Source organism: Arvicola amphibius, chromosome 6, assembly GCF_903992535.2.
Source record: "Arvicola amphibius chromosome 6, mArvAmp1.2, whole genome shotgun sequence".
NCBI classification, from domain to species: domain Eukaryota; kingdom Metazoa; phylum Chordata; class Mammalia; order Rodentia; family Cricetidae; genus Arvicola; species Arvicola amphibius.
In genome coordinates, this window is record NC_052052.2 from 143,993,328 (window position 1) to 144,014,312 (window position 20,985).

Here is a 20,985-nt window from a genome sequence, read left to right on the forward strand (position 1 = left end):
GCGGAACAGGAAAATGAGCCAGAGATGGGAACCAACTCCATGACCAGCATTGAATAGTTGCCAGGGCCAGAATCAGCTCTGATTTCAACCAGACACCTTTCTTTCCCCCTTCTGCTGGCAGCTCTGAAGCCACGCTCACTACTGTTATTATCCAGCCTTCAACTGTTTGTTTTCTGTGCATTGATTTCCTCTTAGTTATAGTCCCATCTATAGTGTCTGTATCTTGACTCTAAGGAGCAGCTAATTGGGGCAATTAGGTGAATTATAGTGAGTTAACAGGCAGTAAGTACATACAAAGAAATTGGTCCATGAGTGTATGAAGAATCTTTAGTGCTCTGTATTATCTGGATGCAGTGTGATACCTGGTATTCTTGTCCTGCTGCAGTTTCTTACACTGATCTGCCTCCTTCAACACTGCACAAAAGTTCCAGAGCAGGGATCAGGGGTGGAGCGTGTAGGATTTCATATCTGTGTGTAATAAAGTTCTATTGCGTGTTTCCCGGTCCCAAATCATACCTTAGCGATGATACGGGTTGAGGGGCCCCTGAACTGCCTTTCGGTTCCCAAAGAAAACACGTATAAGACTCAGTTGTACCTGATGGAGAAGTGTCTATGTGTTACTTTCATTATTAATAAAGAAACTGCCTAGGCCCTTTAAGAGACAGAAAATTAGGTAGGTGGAGTAGACAGAACAGAATTGTGGGAGAAAGGAAGCAGAGTTGGGGAGACGCTTCAGGTAGTCGCCATAGTGAGTCTCCATGCCTCTCCTCTCCAAGATGGACGCAGGTTAAGATCTCTCTTGGTAAGCCACCCCTCGTGGTGCTATATAAATTACTAAATATGGGTTAAAGCAAGATATGAGAATCAACCAATAAGAAGCTACAGATAACGGGCCAGGGGCCAGGCAGTATTTAAAAGAATACAGTTTCCGTGTAATTATTTTGGGTAAAGCTAGCCGGGTGGTGGGAAACAGCCCGCCACTCCATTCTACAGATGGAAAGACACTTCAGAGTACCTTCTTAGAGGATGAAAATAAAGGCATCTTTTCATCTTTCTCAATTAGCCTTTTCTGACCTTAACAAAATCGCAATTAACTGGATAGCTATTGAAAGAATAGCAACATGAAATAGATTAAAATTTCCAGTAGCATCAAAGTGTGTCTACTACCAAGGATGCCACTTGTGTTCCCAGTTCTTTGTGCCTCTTGGGTACAGCTGCGGACAGTTACCTAGGTATTGGCCCACACAGGCAAATAATAATAATAATAATAAAATAATAATAATAATAATAATAATAATAAAATAAAAATAAAAATGTGTGCATACATTTTCTTGAGTCTTTTCATGTCAAATGGAGTAAATTCTCCCATTAAAATATTATGTGCATATGTGTGTGTCGGTGTGTGCATATGTTTGCAAGAATGCAAGTGTCTACCAAGACCAGAAGAGGGTGTTGGATCCCTGGAGCTTGAGTTTCAGGTGATTGTGAGCAGCCGGTATGGCTGCTGGGAACCGAACTCTGGTCTTTTATAAGAGCAGCATGCGCTCTTAAGCGTGGAGCCGTCTCTGACCTCCATTCTTTGTTAAAGCTGGCACTCTCCCATATGAATGTCTGTATTTTATTGCAGCAGTGTCTTACAGGTAGGCATTGCTCTTTTCTTCTGGTTTTCACATTGAAACGCATGCTCTTAGTTATTCAGAATGTCCTCAGCTGTACTGAAGGCCCAGCTGTGGCCCACGCGTCGGATGAAAGTGAGCACGCGGAATCTCTGAATTACTCTCTAGGGTGGGTGCTTGTGGCATCTCTGTTTTCCCCGTGAGGAAACTGAGACTAGGGCCATGAAGTCGCTTGTCCTAGGTCATGTGACTAGTAAAACACAACCGTCACCTGACTCAGGTGATTTGACTCAAGACTCCATGGTGACCTGTGCTGGGCTCTGCTTATTCTTGATTCCTGCAACCAAGCTGTCTGTGCCTAGAGTTGAGCTGCTGAGCGCAAGTCACTGTGGATGCTGGTCACAGTGGCACACGCCTCGGATCCAGCACTCACAGGAGGAGGAAGAGCTGAAGTCAAGGTCAGTCTAGGCTGTGTCTGCACGAAGGGAAGGAGGAGGGAAGAGAAGAGGAAAGAAATGAAATAGGGAAAGGACCCAGGATCAGGGAGACGGCTTAGTTGGTAAAATACCTGTCTTGCAAACCTGAGACCCTGAGTCCAGATGCCCAGAACCCACATAAGCGCTGGGTGTAGTGGATGTTTGTAACCCCAGTGACATCAAGATGGAAGACAGACACAAGCAGATCCCTGCAGCTCACTGGCCAGCTAGCCTAGCAGATTTGGTGAACTTCCAGGCTAGTGAGAGACCCTATCTCAAACACCACAAAGGCATCTAAGGAAAAGCACACCACACACGCGCGCACACACACACACACACACACACACACACACACACTGTTCTTACATGTGTACACTTACCTACACATTAAAAAAAAATGCTTTTCCTAAACCAGACAGTGGTGGCACATGCCTTTAATCCCAGCACCTTGGGAAGCAGAGGCAGGGGGATCTCTGTGAGTTCAAGGCCAGCCTGGTCTACAGAGTGAGCTCCAGGACAGCAGGACAGCCAGGGGCTACCCAAAGAAACCCTGTCTCAAAAAAACAAAATGCTTTTCCTAGCGTTTTATGTTGAACAAGCTGAGTGAGAAGGAAAGGTGAGGAAATGCTGCCGCGCCCATTCTGACAAGCTGCTGGCAGAGCGAGACAACAGCATCCTCCTGCAAACACGATCAGCTCCCTGCAAATGTGAAGTCGCTTTAACCAGACAGGCAGAGGGAGTGGGGGTGACAGCGCAAAGAGCTGTGGCTTTTAAATCCTGCAGAATGGCAGCTCAGACGTCCTACAGTTTTGACCAAAGCTTCATATGGCACATGGTTTTAAATGAATGGTAAACATAATCTAAGCAGGCATTTAAAGGGAGAGTTTCTCTCAAGAAATCTCGCTTTAAAAAAAACCAAACACAGCAACAGCTCCCCAGACAGAAGACATTTTTGTGCCTAGGAACAGCTTAAAAGCCAAAGTACAGTCAATTCTATTTCCTGGATCTATTGTTTCTGGGATGCCAATTTTGCATTTCTTAAGGATGCTCTTGCAGGTTGCCCTTAGTGATTCTGATTTCAGAGACTTGAGGAGCACCTTGCCTGTGTTTTGGGTTTTCAACGCGGCTCCACCCTCCCCTTGTCAAGCATCAAGTATGAACTACAGCTACCTGCTCCCTTTAGCACTTTCAGTGCTAAGTAGCTCTCTGCTCTAATTTGACCCCTGACTTCAAGGGAGCCGAAGCCCTGTCTGGTGTGTTAGCTGTGGCATAAACGTATGTGTATTTCTGAAAGCCTGGGAGTGTGAATCACCAGGAGGGTGACGGCTTCGATCTGAGCGTGAGCGCTCTTTTGAACAATTTCTTCACTGTTGTTTGCTGTGGTGGAGAGAAATTTAGAAGATCATAATGAAAAAAACCTAATTAATGAAGAAAATTCAATGCCAAGTATATGCACTATTTGGATCGTCAATTGGAAGAGGAATAGAAAAAGGATAAACCAATGGCTTCTAGGGAAAGACACTAACTTGTGGATCTGAGGACAGTTCATCATTTCCAGGAGGCACGGTGGCAGGAGTGTGAGGCAGTGGGTCACATTGCATCCACACTTAGAAAACTGAGAGAAACCATCACTTAGGCCCATTATTTTCTTCTTTTCTCTTTTTCCTTCAGTTTGGAAGCTGAGTCTAAGGGGTAGTACCACCCACAAGTAGGATAGGTCCATCCTTGCCCATCCCAGGCATGTGTCTTCCAGACACTCTAAATCCCATTGAGTTGGCACTCAAGATTAGCCATCACCCCTACTTCCATCTCTTGACACCCTCCCATGTAGTATGTCACCAAGCCTCCTACAAAAGACACACCTTCCATGACAGATTTAAGCTCAGTGACCACTGTACACCTTTGTATCATTCAAAACAGATGTGTATGTCATTTATTCTAATGTAGAATGAAGTTTATTCTGATAAGGTGACCTCTGCTCCAGACAAAAGAACTAAGAAATTGAGGCAATCGTAGTAATGGTTACAGAGAAGTGTTTGGCTTCACCTTGGCCTTATGTTGTCTACCCTGGAAAAATACTGTGGAAGACACCAACCCAGACCAAAAGACCAGTCCACATCTTCAGTAGAACCGATGCTTTGTGTGCAGCTCATCTTTCTGCATCATCCGATTTGAGGAGAGCTTTTTGCTGCCTTTGGGCTTTTCCTCGTTCTCTAGGTTGGAGAAACACAGACTCCATGGCAATTTTTCACAGTAGATCTGCCAATAAATTCTGTCTGCGGGAGAGACAATTGGCTTCTCTCTTCATTCTTGAGAAATAGCCAGCTTCGTGTCTCCTTGTGAATTTATGTCATGGCCCACGCATGCTTCCTCTTTGCAAATTCTCCTTGGAATCGGTTATAAAATCGTACTACATCCCCCCACTAGCTAATGAGCTAAATTCCCTAACAGTTATTCATTTTGCATGTGTATGAAAACCAAGATTTTACCTTTTTTATTACATTATCTTTGACAATGTATCCAAATGCCATTAAACATTCCAATTCAAGTCATTTATAAAACTACTCAAGCCACCCCTTCCTTTCATGCCCATAAAACGCGGTAGATTCTCTTTGCGAGAGTGGTGTATGGAAATGCAGTGACTCCCCTGAGCCCTGCTCAACTTCTCCATCTCTCAAATAAATTTCTTCCACAATTTCAAATTCAGTAACAAAAAGAGCACCGAGGCATTTTCCACCATTTACCGTCATTTATTAAATTCTCAAATTTTCACTCTGGAGAACGGCCATGTACACATGTGAGCGAGATGCTCTGAGGGCCAAGTAAACTGACCTACATAAAGCGCAATCTCTGGGGCACGGCGGGTGCTGAATAAACATTTATTAGTGGCACGAAAATCAAAGGTTGGCACAAAAGGCGGCATACACTGGGTCAGATGGGCAGTAGGCTACAAGCAACCCCAACTCGGGCAACTCCCCTGCTCCAGCCAGAACAGAAAGGTTCTTTGCTTTGCTACATGGAGCAGACACCAAACAGGAGGGCTGCCTCAGTGGAAGAACCCACCTACGAAATTAAAGTCTGATATCCACAGTCATCTGGTAAAGGCTCCCCAAGAGCAGCTATGTGCAAAGGCAGAGCATGGACGTCTATCTCCAGGATCCTCTCACTGGTCAGACCTGTAGGTCTGCTCCATAAATGTCGGTCTCCCAACCCAGATAACTTATATCCCAGGAGACAGAAGGACCAGCATAGGAACTTTCCAAAATAGTTTTCGCATGCTTCAAAGGGATCTTGGAGAATAAAAAATATAGCAAATGTTAGGAAAATGGGAAAAAAAACTGTCTTCATATTCATAAGGATGCATGCTGTAAATTATCAACCCATGCATTTAGGAGAGGTCCTAAAAATTTCAGGGAAATGGCATTAGAGAAACAGTTTACCAATGCTGGAAAATGAAGAGAAATGAACAAAAATTTTAAAGATTAATAATACCCCGTTTGGGCGAGCAAAGAAGTATAGAGAAGACTGTTTACCAAAATTTAAGAATTATGTGTCATTGGGGAAGCTGGCTCAACAGTGAAGTCTCATTTCAACGAGTCTGGATGGAGTCTGGTGTTGTTCAGCCCTTACAAGTTCCCAGATGATGCCAATTCTGTTTGTCAAGACCACGCTTCACAGGACTGGGCTCTAGAGTACCATCACACATGCTTGCAATACAAACTGAAGAAAATGGCCTTGGGATTTTAACAGCGTGTGCCTCTTAATTCAGCAAAGCTATTTCCAGCCTCACCACCTGCGTTGTTTTCATTTACTTGAAAATGTATGTAAAAGAATGCTCTGCCCTGTTTCCAAAGCACAAAACACCGGCAATCGCGTAAATGTTTACCCACAGAAAAGGAACCAGGTGAATATAGGGAACTGAGATGGACGAACTTGGATGAGCCTTGGGTATTTTATTCAGCAAACATATTAGCAGCTTGTTCTCATTGTTCAGACAAAATACCTGACAGCAGCAACCAAAGTAAGGAAAGATTATTTGGCTCATGGTTTGAGAAGGGGTACAGACCGTCATGACGGGGAAGACTTGGCAGCAGGAACGAACGGAAGACGGCTGCTCACATTGCAGCCAGTCAGGAGAAATGAATGGTAGCCATTAGCTCATTCCCTTCTTTCCCCCCGTTTTATTCAGTCTGGCTTCCCACAGCTACACCTCTATAGACAAGCATTCACAAATAGATTCTTAGGTGATTTCAAATCCACCCCAGCTGATAATGAGGATTAGCCAATCATGGTGAGGAAACATGGAACATTAGCCAGTCCACATTTGGAAGAGATAACGGGTAGATTGTTTCTTTCTCCAAACATGCCCTTTCTGATGTTCCTTCTATACCAGCCATGGCTCTCTAGGAAAAGAGAATCACTAGAATAGTTACAAGAGGAAATGTAATAGATTGGTTCACATGATCAAAGGCAGGACAGCTCCATGGTGGTAGTCGGCAGGTTAGAGAGGCAGAAAAAAAAAAAAACAAAAACAAGTAACCACTCAGTCCAAGAGCTGGAAGCCTCATAACATGGGGGACCCATGGAGCAGCCCTAGTCTGAGGCCGCAGGCCTGGAAGTTCCCTGGAGAAGGAAGATAGGAGTGTACACTAGGAAGCTGGAGAAGCTAGAGACTGACAGCTGCCGGTGATGGCGGCAGCAACACCCATCTACACTCAAGAAGCGCGAAGCTTGCTCGTCCCGTAAGCTCTGCCTGCCTTGTGCTCACATTCTCTCCAGGCTGCTGCCCTGTGCTAGGCTGCTCACGTTCAGGATGGGTGCCCCCTTCAGCTACTGTCCTACACGCCAGACATCTCCAAAAACACCTTCACAGACACAACCAGAAAGTGTGTCTTACTGGTTTGCTAAGCATTCCTGAACCCAATCAAACTGACAGTCACAATTAACCACTCCCCCATATTAGCAACCACGCGGTACAGGCGCCTTTGCAGCTGGCCTTTGAGGTTTAGCTAGGCTGTAGCATGGAAGGATATTGCACTGTCTCTCAAGGTCGAATGCTGTGGTATTATTTGTCAATAATACCGCGTAGGCTAACGCTTTTGCAAATAACAGCTGACATGACCATTGACACGTTTGTCGTAATGGGGGTTGGGTTTTATTTCTCTTGGCTAGACATCTAGGAGAGAAGCAGGAGGATCACAGGGTTGAATTATGTCTGGCTTTTACAGAAATTGACAATTTACCAATCTGCTTTAGTTTCGCGGCTTTGTGTTTCTGATGTCTTGACCCACAGAATTCCTTACTAACACAGAGATGTGAAAATTTAGTCCCACATTTTTTTAAAGAGTTCTTCTGGTTTTGTTTTATTTTTTAACACGTGACTCCCTTTGCCCTTTCTTTCCTGTGTAAAGGTAAAATTCCAAGTTCATTTCCTTCATATGATTCTTTTTGCATATAACTGTCCAGTAGCTTCATTGTTCTCATTTGAATAAGCACCCTTTTCATATCTTGACACTTTTGTTGGAAATGGATATACCATAAATGTGTGAGGGTCTGTGGAGTACCAGTTCTATGTTTCTGATTTATAGTAGGGATTGTTTATGCCTTACCAGCCAAGTCCAGCCTACTATATTTTTACAAATAAAGTTTTATCGAACACAGCCATTTGTTTATATGTTGTTTCTGCTGCATTCACCTGTGGTTGGCAGAGTTGGGAATTGCAACACAGCCCTCAGCCGCTCAGATATTCACTAACTGGGTGTACACTTTGCCCTCATTCTACCTGGCAAGAAGCAAGTTAATGGAGGAAGGATTTATTTTAACTCATGGTTTGAGGGCACAGTCCATCACAGTGAGGAAGGCATGAAGGTAGAAGCATCTTGAAGCATCTTTAAGCAGACGCACAAAGCTGCTTATTCACATGTGAGTGGATGAAGAAGCCTAAAGAGGGGAATACAAATTCATATCAGGCTTTCTCCTTTCCCATGTTGTTAATTCCCTGACGTGGAATGGTAACACACAGATGTAGAATGGTCTTCCCCAGTTAAACCTCTCTGGAAATGCCGTTAGCGATTGATGGGGAAGCCTTGTTAACCAATTAAGAGGTGGAACCAAGTTAGGGTGTGGCTTTCCGGGGAGGAAAAAAAAAAAAAAACGGCACAAGCCCCAGGTGCACTCTCTCTGTGGTTCCCTCACCACACAGCTGAGCTTAGACTTCTCATTCCTGTTTCGTGAGTTTTTCCCCTTATAATAAATAAAAATATAATTGTTTATCTTTAAACTAGCCTGGTTATTTCCCAAATCGAGCTAACATCTACAGTTAGCACCCAACATGAAGCTAGAGTCTCCAGAAGACTAGCTTTCTTATCAGGAGAAAAAAAGAGGAAAAATTAGGAGTTGACATTACTAATAAAACAACATATCTAACAACTTTCGGGCTCTCAGACTTCAAAAAGTCAGTAAGCAACGAGATGGATGGCCATTCCATTGTTCACTAGCTTTCAGTCTTTCCCCACCTGGAGGACCTTCACAACTTTCTGCTGAGGTATACTGAAGATTCATAATGTAATTTCATGGATACAAATGTTCTGCTATTATAAATGCAAGAAGTATTGAATTCTAAAGTTGCTTTATACCCTTAGCCATATGTCCGCTGGACACTTAAAATACAGCTAGCCCCTGAGCCTGTGACATAGTTCAGCAAGTAATGAGCTTGCCACCAAGCCTGAAAAACCTGATTTCACTTCCCCGGACCCAATGAAAGGAAAGAACTGACCCCTCTGGGCTCTGTAGGTATGCTGAGGCACACGTGTGCCCTGCCCATCCCCGATCACCACAAATGCGTTTAAAATATCCAATTTGAGATGTGCTATAAGAAAGTATAAGAGAAATATATACCTCATGTTAAAGATGTTATAAAAACTTATCAGTATTGCAGAAATATAATCTATAAGAAATAATTTAAATATATTGTATTAAATAAAGCATATAAAACAATATAAAATAGCACTTAGAATATTTGTTGAAATATTAACATTAAATTGACCTAAAACTAATTTAACCTCTTTTTTTTTTTTAAATGTAACAACTATAAAAACTAAAAGCGCCTATGTGGCTCATGCTGCGGTAGAACTGAACAATGCTTCGCTGAAGGCACACTTGATTTTTCTATTTTGTAGAACTTCTCTGAGAACGCCTTTTGACACACTTGTACCAGCCTGATTACTTTTCCAAGAGAGAGTTAAATTTCAAAACACTAAGAGCTAAAAAGTCTCCCAGAATGAGAAAATTACAGATCCATCACGACACTGAATCGCTCTGTTAAAGCATTATATAATTACATTGTTTCCACAAGTTTGAAATCAATTCAAGAATCTCTTTAAAGTGATGAGTACTTTCTCCAAATAGTTTCTTGCTTTATGCCTCCCTAAAATATTTTAAATCGTATGAAATCAGGACAATAGACTTCCATAACACCTAAATAATCTCATAAGGAAAGTGTAAAGGCAAGAAAAAGGCATAGAAAATCAAATCGTTTTTCTAAGTGTTCAAGGTTATTTATTAAATATAGTAAACTTTGTACTGGCTCATCTTTCAGTATCAGTAAGTTTACAGTTCAGAATCTTAAATGGGGTAGTTCATAACCAAAAAGCAATACAGGTGACATATTTTTCTAGTAGGATAAAATGGGGGCATGTTTCTTCTCAAAGGATCAGCAAATCAGAGTTCATTTTTTGAAACGATAAGGAAAATTGACACACTTTAATTAAACTACCCAAAGGAAAAAGAGAAAAAGACCCAAAAAATAAAATTAGAGACGAAAATGTGAGATATTACAGCAGAGACCACTGAAAACCATAATATTACTATGAGTGTTTTGAAAACTGTATGTTAGTTCATTGGAATATCTGGAAGAAAATGGGCAGATTTCTGGGCATATATAACTCACAATGAACCAATAGGAATTTTTAAACTCTTAGTAGACCAATATCACACAATAAAACTGATTCAATGATAAAACATCTCCTTAAAAATGAAGTGGGAAAAAGAAAAGAAAAATGCTCAGGATGGGAGAGATCCATTGCTGGATTTCCATGGACTTCTGAAAAACTATTAACAAACATAATGCTTCTCAAACCCATCTATAAAATAGAAAGTGAGAAAAACCCTCCCAAGGCCACCTTATGAAGCCTGCCTTACCCTACAAAAACTTGATAGGGAGATAAGAAAAAGACAACCACAGGCTAGCATCTTTGGTAAGCACAGCTGCAAGATCTTCAATAAACTCACAAAGTCAACAACACAAAGTTGAAGTCAACAACACATTGAAATGATCGTGCACTCTGACCGAGCTGTTTTCATTCCAAACATTAAAGGAATGGAAGGAAGGGTTCAAGGGTGCAAGAATGGTTCAACACATGCAAAGCAATAAATGTTAAAGCGTTATAGAAGCAGAACCAAAGACAGAAGTCCTGTCACCATTTTAACAGATGGGGTGTGGCTTTTGATGAAATTCTCAACATTCCTGATGATCCAGAATTATTCAGGTATGGAAAGCTCTATATGACAGACCCATGCAGAACATCATAATGGGCAGAACTAAAGACATCTGCTCTAAAATCAGGAACAAGCCAAGGGCACTTCTTACTACTCTTATTCAAAAGAGCTCTGGAAATGGAAGCCAAAACATTGGAGGAAATAAAAAATAAATAAAAGAAACATGAATAAAAAAGGAAGAAGTTAATTGATCTTTCTTTGTAGATGATATGATTCTACACTTAGAAAACCGTAAGACTCCACCAAAAGATCCTTAGAACTGATGACTGCAGCAATATAGCAGGATATATACAAAATATCTACAAAGTAATAACTTTGGTATATGTCAACAATGAACTTGCTAAGAAAGGAATTAGGAAGTAAATTCTGCTCATAAGAGCTCCCAAAACAATGAAATACATTAGTGTGAACGTAACTAAGGAGATAAAAGACCTGCACAATGAAACTGGTCAAACACTGACCGAAGACATTGAAAACGACAACAGGAGTTGAAATACTTCTCATCTTCACGGAGTTGGAGGACAAAACCATGAACATGGACATAATACCAAAAGTGACTTATAAGAATCCCCAGGAAATTACCAACGCCATTCTTAGCAGAGGTGGAAAAACAAACCTAAAATTCACATGCAAACACAAAAACTTCAAGTAGAGGAATGAGTACTAGTCAAGAAGAGCACTACTGGGAGGGTTGTCATGCCTGCTTTCAAAATAAATGACAAAGTCCTCGTGCCAGCATGGCATGGGCACGGAAGCAGACGTACAGATCAGCGGAGTGGAATAAAGAGCACAGCCAGACATCTGATGGTTTCTTACAAAGCTGCTCAAACACGTGTTGGAGAAAAGACATCCGCTTTGACCAGTGCTGCTGGGGAAACCGAATGTGCAGAGACAGAGAAGCTAGCCCTCTTTCAGCCTGTACACAAAGCAGCCCAAAATGGATCAGAGACTTTAATGTGAGACCCACGATGAAAGAGCCGCTAAGGGAAACCATAGAAGAAACAGTTGAAGAAACCAGCAGGTGATGGTTTACGAGAGAGGATTCTAGCGGGCAGAGAAACAAAAGCAAGGATTAATAAATGGCATTTCACAATGCTAGGCGGCTTCTTCATGCAGCCAAGTGAACAAACAGTGACCGAACAACCCACAGAGTGGAGGCCAGGTCTGTGGCTCATCTGGAGAAGAATTAATGTCTAGGATATAGAAAAAAAAACTCAAAATTTAAATTAAAAGACAAAAATCAGTCCAACTAAATACTGTCAAATAATCAGAACACAAACTTCACAAATGAAGATGACCAGAAAATATATGAAAAAATGCTTGATATTTTTATCTTCAGGAAAATGCAAGACAAAATACCCTGATACTCCATCTCACGCTAGTCAAAATGAGTATTATCAAATGAATGAGTAAATGAATGAACAATAAATGTTGTGGAGAAAGAACCCTGATACATCCTTATTGGGAATAGAAATTATGATAGCCATTCTGGAGAGCAGTAAGGTATTTACTCCAGAAAACTAAAAATAGGGAGTATGCGAAGGTGGCTCATTTGGGACAGTGCTTGTCCTGAAGACATGAGGAACCAACTGAGTTCTAGTCCCAGCACTGGGTGTGACAGCCAGCACTTGTGACCCCAGTGCTAGGGAGGCAGACAGGCAGATCCTGGGGGCTCATTGGCCATCCAGTCTCCCCAACTCCATGAGCTCCAGATCCAGTGAGAGAGCCTGTCTCAAAAGATGGGGGATGATTTTAGACAAAACCTAAAGCTGTCCCCTACTTCTGCATGCATGCACATGTATGTAGACATATGCACACAGGTACAAGCACACACATGTGTATACACACACAAACACAACTAAAAATAGATCTGTCATATGAAGAAGACATACCACTCCTGACTATTCATCTGGAAGAAATGAAGTCAGCATACAAAGGCCATATGTGTAGCCATGTTTATTAAAGCACTATCAACAATCACTAAGAAATGGAATTAGCCTATGTGCCAAGCAATATATGTACAGATAAAGGAAATACTGTATTATATATATATATATTTGAGTACTGTTTAAGCATTAAAAAAAAACCCAAAACTAATTGTGTCATCTTCAGGAAAATGGATGGAGCTGAAGAACACCATGTTAAGGGAAATATGCCAGACACCAAAGGATGGAACGAGATCTGACTCTTGCTCCAGCACGGATTAAACCAGACATTATGCTAAGTGAAAGAAGCCAGCCACAGAAGGGTAAGTTCTGTGTATGGCCATTTAGGTGAGGTGCTAAAGAAGACAAGTTCATAGAGACAGAAAGTAGAACAGTGTTGGCGGCAGCCAGAGGAAGGAGGTAAGTGATGGGGACGGTGAGACAATTTGAGAAACATAGTGAAGGTCCCACAAGTACACCTCACCCGCTCACACAAGATGATTAAAATGGGAAAGTCAGCAGGACAAAAAAAAAAAAACCCAAAAACCAAACCTAATGGAGAACAGTGTATTTTAAAAGAAATTCAAATAGCTTTTGTTACAAAGTACCTTGAAATGCTGATACACAAGTAAAATTAAAGCACCAGCTTTTAACTTCATTTTTAAAAGCTGTATCCTAGATACCGGTAACACCGACCGTTGCTTCTTTACAGCAGCCGGCCTTGAGGATCATTTCCATGACCAGCATGAAGCGCTTGGGAGGGAGCGGAAGTGATCTGACAATCATGGCAGAAACAAAAGTCCCTTTATCTGTGCAATATGACAGAAGTCACATGACTATGTATGCGGGCCACGCCAGCTCTTGTCTAACCGAACACCATGTGGGGTCAGCATTACTGACATCTGCTGAGTGGTGTATTTTGTTCCTGTTCTTAGTAGCTCCCGTCACAGGCATTTATAGAAACTGGAAAATGTAATAGGCTAAACAAACAAACAAACAAAAAACCCAAAACCGATTAAATTTCCATTGGCTCAGAAAAGAGAACGTTTTTTCCCATGCCATATGTTGTTGTTTCCTTCAGATAAACCTAAAATTGGTACGTGTGTGTGTGTGTGTGTGTGTGTGTGTGTGTGTGTGTGTGTGTGTGTGGCAGGGCACACATGTGCTTGGATGGAAGACAACTTTCCAAAGTTAGCTCTCTCTTTCCACTTCAGGTTGAACTAAGATAGTCAAACTTGGTAGCAAGCAACCTAACCAGCTCAGTCATTTCACCCATGCTAGATATTTTTATTGAGATGCCAGTCATAGGGCATAAACTTATATTTCATAAAAACAGTCGAAGGGCTGGGGAGATGACTCAGTTAATTAAACACTTGCCACACAAACAGAAGGATCTAAATATAATCCCCAGCAGCCATGTAAAAAGCTGGGTGCTGTGGTGGGTGCCTGTAATCCTAGCCCTGGAGCAGAGACAGGAGGATCTCTGGAACTGATCTAGTCAAATCAGTGAGCTCTAGGCTCCATAAGAGACCCTATTTCAAAAAAAAAAAGGGTAGAGTGTGATTTAGGAAGACACATGACATAAGCCTCTGGCTTCCACACATATGCACAAACACCACACATGCATAAACACACAGACAAAAAAATATATACATGTGCACATGCACACAGGAAAAAAGAACACAATTCAGTTTCTGTTCGTATATCCACAATTATTCAAATGCCACCTAGAACATCTTCTCAGTCCTCCCAACAATCTCCAGACCTGTGTTAGTAACTTTTCTTGACTCTGATCAAAAACTGACAAAATTCACCTTAAAGAATGAAGGATCTCTTTTGGTTTACAATTTTTTTGCATTAGTTCGCATGGCCAGGTAATCAGATTTCTACAGTAGCATGAGTAGGCAGCATCTAGATAAATAGATAGATCAGCCCGGCACTAGGAAAGAGTGAGAGATGCATGTTAGTGTTCATCAGGCTTCCTCTTTCCCCCTGTTTATCCAGACATAGATCCCAGTTCATAGAATGGTGTCACCCAACCTCACGGAGGGTCTTCCTTTCTCCGTTAAACCTCCTCAGATATCACCCTCACAGATACACCCAGAGGTGTGTCTCCTAGGTGATTTCAAATCTAGTCAAGTTGGTGATGGAGATGAACTATCACAACACTCCTTCATTATTGCTCACCATTGCCTTCTTTTCCCAGACTGTGGCAACCACCAATTTACCTTCTGCCTTTGTGGATTTGCCTACTCTTCACACTGCGTATGAATGGCATCATGCAAAGCCAATTCTAGAACACTCTGTCAGAAATATGTGCAGTTTTCATTCTTTCCCTTTCAAATTGCTACCTTAGTCTTTTGTCCTCACTGAAAAGTTCAGAGGACTTCTGCTCCAAGGGATGAATCATAAAATGAGAGTGAGGACCATGCCTGAACATTTCCAGTCAACGTGCAGAGTGTCCTGGTTAGTATCCATGTCAGCTTGTCACAGCCAAGAATCATCTGTGGTGAGAAACCTCAACTGAGGAAATGCCTACTGTGGGCATGCTGGTAGGAGGGCTTGATAACTGATTGATGTAGGAGGGCCGAACCCACTGTGGGTGGCACCATCATTAGACAGGTGAGTCTGGGCTGTATAAGAAAGCTAGCTAGGCATGAGCCTGTGAGTGAGCAGGCAAGAGACTGAGCCAGCCAATGGCACACCTCAACACTTCTTGCTTTCAGGTTTCTGCTTGAGATCCTGCCCCAACCTCGCTCAGTGATGGACTTCATCCTGGACATATAAACTGAAACAAACCCTTCCATGCCCTAAATGCTTTTGGTTCTGTGTTTATCACAGTCACAGAAAGTCAATGAGAACTGATAGCAGAACCTCCATCATCACATTCTCTTGGACCTTTCTACCCTCTAGAGACTAGATGTTTTCTAGATGTTTAAACACGATTGGCTTACACTAACACACAAAGTGAAACCTGTCTTCTGCTCACTTCCAAAGCCAAGAACTGGAAGAGTGAGTGGACCCATCCTGCTGAGTCTTCAGATCCACTGACGAATGCTCCAATGACTCACTCCTGATCAAGGGGGTTCCAGAGCACAGGCTGATAGCCCTTACTCTAGACAAAGGGAAAGAGCTGGGATCTGGGGCACTAATGCTGTATTTGGGCAGCTAGTTGAAGAACTGTTTCCAGAAAGTGCCCTTATGTAATAGATAATCTCCCCCACTGATAAATGCCAGTTTTCCAGTGGACCATGGAAAATTATCTATTTTGGGGCCACTCCGTGGGAGTCCACAAAGTTCTTGCTTGAATTGTGAAGAGCCATGGAAATTCAAATCTGTGTCAGAATTTGCTCTCATTTACAGCCAGTTCTCTCTCTTTGGGTGGGTGGGTGGGAGGGTGAGTGGGGATGAAAATCTCTCAATGGAGATTTGGAATGAGATCAAAATAAATGAAAGGCTTATGTCGCTGCTATTCTTAGGGCACTGAGTGAGGAGAGCAAGGGATGATGAAGCATTCTGCATGACAGCTACTTCCTGACACTGGTTGCTTCTAGAATTATGGTTATTTACCATTCTAGTCTTTATTAATTCTTTATCAGAATTCTTGCAAAATACCTGAACAGGGGAGGTATGGGATGCTGGAATCCCTCCTCAACTATAGAAGTATGCTGTGGGATAATGTTTTTGTACACTGTAAAGATTTGTTGCTTGTATTGGCTTAATAAAATGCTGATTGGCCAGTAGCCAGGCAGGAAGTATAGGTGGAACAACCAGATCAAGAGAATTCTGAGAAGAGGAAAAGCAGAGTTAGTCACCAGACACAGAGGAAGCAATATGAGAATGCCTCACTGAGAAAAGGTACCAAGCCACATGGCTAAACATAGATAAGAATTATGGGTTAATTTAAATTGTAAGAGTTAGTTAATAATAAGCCTGGGCTAATAATCTAAACAGTTTATAATTAATATACACCTCTGTGTATTTTTTTGGGACTGAATGGCTGTGGGACTGGGCAGAACAGAAACTTCCAACTACAAATGACACCCAACAACTGGTGTGGATCTACATAAGACCTAAAAATGCTTTTAAAATAAGGTTTCTAGACCCACAAAAAAAATGAGAGCCAAGCACAGCTACTTGGTACCTTCAATTTTTCCAGTAGACTTTGTTTGCCAGTGGTGAGCAGATGCTTGGCTCCTTTGAGGAACAGCTCCCTGGCTCATGCTGGTGGCACAAATGGCTCTGGCTATTTCAGGAGGTCCTGTTATGGAGCACTTGAATGGTGTTTGTGGACAGTGTGCTGCAAGTTACTTGGTAGTGGCATGGACCAACTGCTTCCTAGAGTTGGGGTGGCAAATATGGATCCCAGAGCAGGTGGTAAACAGACTCTGTCATGTTGGAAAGCCGAGCAGGGTGGAACCAACAGGCAAAATGACTCTGGTCCTAGCCATGCCCACTTAACAGTTTAAAATAGTTATCAAAAAACTACAGATATACAACAAAGACAGATTCAGACAAAAATAAACCTTATAAAGGGGTCATAATGTGTTTAAAAATGTACATAGGCTTAAGAAAAAAGAAAATAGGTTTAGGCAATTATAGAAAGAAATAGTTTTTAAAAAATAAAATGTCATCTTTAAAGAGACGGTAAAAGTAATATAAAATACAGATAGTCACAGATTAAAGTAGTAAAGATAATAAAATGAATATTAAAAATAATAGAGTAAAAAAGCCACATAAAGATGGAAAATGCACAGAGAATCTGGACACTGTATGTTATTGTGTTGTGTTTGAATTGTCTGACTGCTGAGGAAGAAGCAACAGCTGCTAAAAGACATTTGATTATAAATGCTGCTAGATTAATCCAACCTATATATTTTGAAAATACCTTGACTTCAAATTTAAGTCAAAAGAAATGTTGCTTTATATAAGAGGTTTTTGCTTTTGTTTCCACAGGAAATGAGAGGCTGTGGATTTATTCTGGGTTAAGAAAAACAAGGTTTGATCAAGGAAGACTCCCTAAAAATTCTCCAATGGGAGTTGACGGTTCAGTTCCCAGCAGCCACATCAGGCAGTTCACAGCCCCCTATAGCTCCAGCTCAGAGTCCTCTTCTGGTACTTGCATGTTTGTGGCATTCACACAAATGTACACACACACATGCATACATGTATGCACACATGCACACATAAATTATCAGTTAATTACTTATTATAATTCTCTGTTTTTAAAACTGTGTGAAATAATCTTTGGGCTCTGTATATAATAAGTGAACATTGTGTTGAAACTTTGGGTTGTATTCTCCAGGCATCTCATTTTGGGTATATAAATGTTCCCAAAATGGATGGAAGAAATCTGAAACACTGAGCTCCAAAAATTTTGGATAAGGGATAGATAGTCAACCTGGACTTGGAAAAAATCTTCTACATTATAGATAAACTATAGCTACAAAAATAAATAATTGCATTATTTGTATATTTGTTGCTTTTTAAAATATGAAATAAAAACATAACCTCTTTATTTATTTGGCTGACTGGATGGGTGGATGGATGGATGGATGGATGGATGGATGGATGGATGGATGGATGGAGATAGGGTCTCCTGTATCCAAGGCTAACCCCAAATTCACTAGCCCCTTCAAGGGCAAACTGATAGAGTAGTAATTTTTCACCAATAGGTAGCATTACGATCTTGTGACCAAGCCTTCAACATGTAGACCATTCAAGATCCGAACTATGGCACTTTCTCTGATACATCCTTGTTGCACTGCCCACCCATGCACAGTCAATTGAGCCAATGCACCTTCACCTTTCTGGTCTGCGTTATTGAGGCCCCAGGTTCTCCTGCTTGTATGATCTCTCCAAAGTTAGAACAGAGGCTAGTTTCTCAGTTGACACTGTACCTGCCCAACATTCAAGAAATGCCACATAACCTGCCCAGCATGCAAGAAGTACCACACAACCTGCCCAGCATGCAAGAAGTAACACACAACCTGCCCAGCATGCAAGAAGTAACACACAACCTGCCCAGCATGCAAGAAGTACCACACAACCTGCCCAGCATGCAAGAAGTAACACACAACCTGCCCAGCATGCAAGAAGTAACACACAACCTGCCCAGCATGCAAGAAGTAACACACAACCTGCCCAGCATGCAAGAAGTAACACACAACCTGCCCAGCATGCAAGAAGTAACACACAACCTGCCCAGCATGCAAGAAGTAACACACAACCTGCCCAGCATGCAAGAAGTAACACACAACCTGCCCAGCATGCAAGAAGTGCCACACAACCTGCCCAGCATGCAAGAAGTGCCACAAAAACTGGACATCATGGTGCACTCTTGTAATCTTAACATCTGAGAACTGGAAGCAGGAGAATCAGAAGTCCGAGCTCCTTCTCAGCTGCACAGCAAGCTCAAGGCTAGTCTAGACAGCATAAAACCCTGTTTGCCACTCCCCGCCCCAAATATTACAAGCACTGGAAGAAATTCTATGCAAAGAAAGAACTCAGATTCCCTTCGGAAGTGTGCCTGTTTCTATGTCCATTCTACCATTACCATACCAAGAAGATCTGTGGCACTTCGGCAGCAACCCATGCTCTCCAGTGTGTAAATTCCTACAGATGGTGACCTAGTGCCCCTGAGATCTCAGACAAGAGTGCAGGGATACAGATATGAAAGCAACAAGCCCCTCTCATGTTCAGGGTCTCCCTATGTAACTCAGGCTGGCTCTGAGCTTGCAATCCCCCTGCCTCAGAATTCCACGATACTTAGTTCCTAATTCCTCTCTGCTCCTCCCCACATCTGTCCTCCCATTGTGCTCGTCCCTCCTCATGCTGCTACCTATATTTCTCAATCCATGTGCTCACCCCCCTCCCCACTCCTCCCCACATCTCTCCTTCCATGTGCTCACCCTCCTCCCTGCTCCTCCCCACATCTCTCCTTCCATGTGCTCACCCTCCTCCCCACTCCTCCCCACATCTCTCCTTCCATGTGCTCACCCTCCTCCCTGCTCCTCCCCACATCTCTCCTTCCATGTGCTCACCCTCCTCCTCCTGCTCCCAGCACTCACCATTCTACTTTCTACATCTATAAATTCAATGTTTTGGAGTCTATAAGCAGAATCTTTTAGTGTAGCTTTGGACATATTTGGGGTACCCTCAAAAGACAAACAGAGGTACAGTCTAAAGAGCACCACCAACAATCTGTGTGCTGCATCCCAAGTCACGTGTGCTGACTGTCCTTAACTCAGGAATGTCCCCCTGTGGATCAGGTTCTTGTGCTAGCAGCTAAAGAAGCCAGAGACAGCTGGGGAGTTATTTTCTCCTTTAGTCACGGGATGATGGAGTTAATCTGGACGCGAAATGTGGGGGAGAGGGGGAGGGACACATGCCTTCTGCTCTGACCAGAAATGGGCAAGGTGGCTGCCTCAGAACTCTTCCTTTTCTGTAGATAAAAACTGTACATAGCAAGGGTCCTATCCTTCACGGCTGGTGGGAAACAGCTGAATCCAATCACCAGACCCTGGGGGGTTAGAAAGGATGGGGTTTTTAATCAGCCTTATTGTTGCTTTTAGGGATCATTACAAAATACTGAATTGAGATTGCATTGTTTCTAAAAGTAGGGAAATCCATAGAAAGTAGAGCATTGTTTTCCAGGTTTGAGGTCTGGCAAGGAGAAAGGTTTGAAGTTAATCCCTCTTGTTCATGATTGTTGAACTAAGTCGGACAGAAACTTGGAGAGCTGGAGGTGTGCTCTGTAATAATGTCTGCAAGTGTCCTGGCTAGGAAAATACCTGGCTTGAAGAAGGCATGACCTGGGAATTTTCCATCCTGTGATGGCCATCTTAAAAGCTGTAGGTTGTTTTAATAATGTATGTATGTATATAAAATTATATACCTATACATAAATATATGTGCACTTAATACACTTTAGGAAAAAAATACATCAATATAATATTTATTTCATAGCTCACCCCTGACATATTTGTTTAAAGTAGTTGGGAGACAGCTGTAATTTCTCCTACCAGACTCGTCCGACCTTGACCCACAGAGCCACATGCCGTGAACGTGGGTCAGTGCAAAACTGTGAAGCTTAGGACCTTATAAGCTATGTTGCAATTGTTATGCAACTTCACTGTGGAGTTCTCAAGCAAGAGTTTTGGAGATGACAATATTGTATTGTGATGTCAGAAGTCTGGACACACCTGTTTGACAACACATACTTCCCAGATTGTTCTCTGACTGTTGTGTGTCACAATATTGCAGTCAGCCGACGTTGACTGCAAGCGCTCTATGTGCCACATAGGTAGATTCTGTGGTATTCACTCCACTTCAGAATGGGGTGTTGGTTTTGGCTGAATCATAACGATACCCGTCTGGGCTCCTACATAGCATCTCGTCTCCATCTTGAGC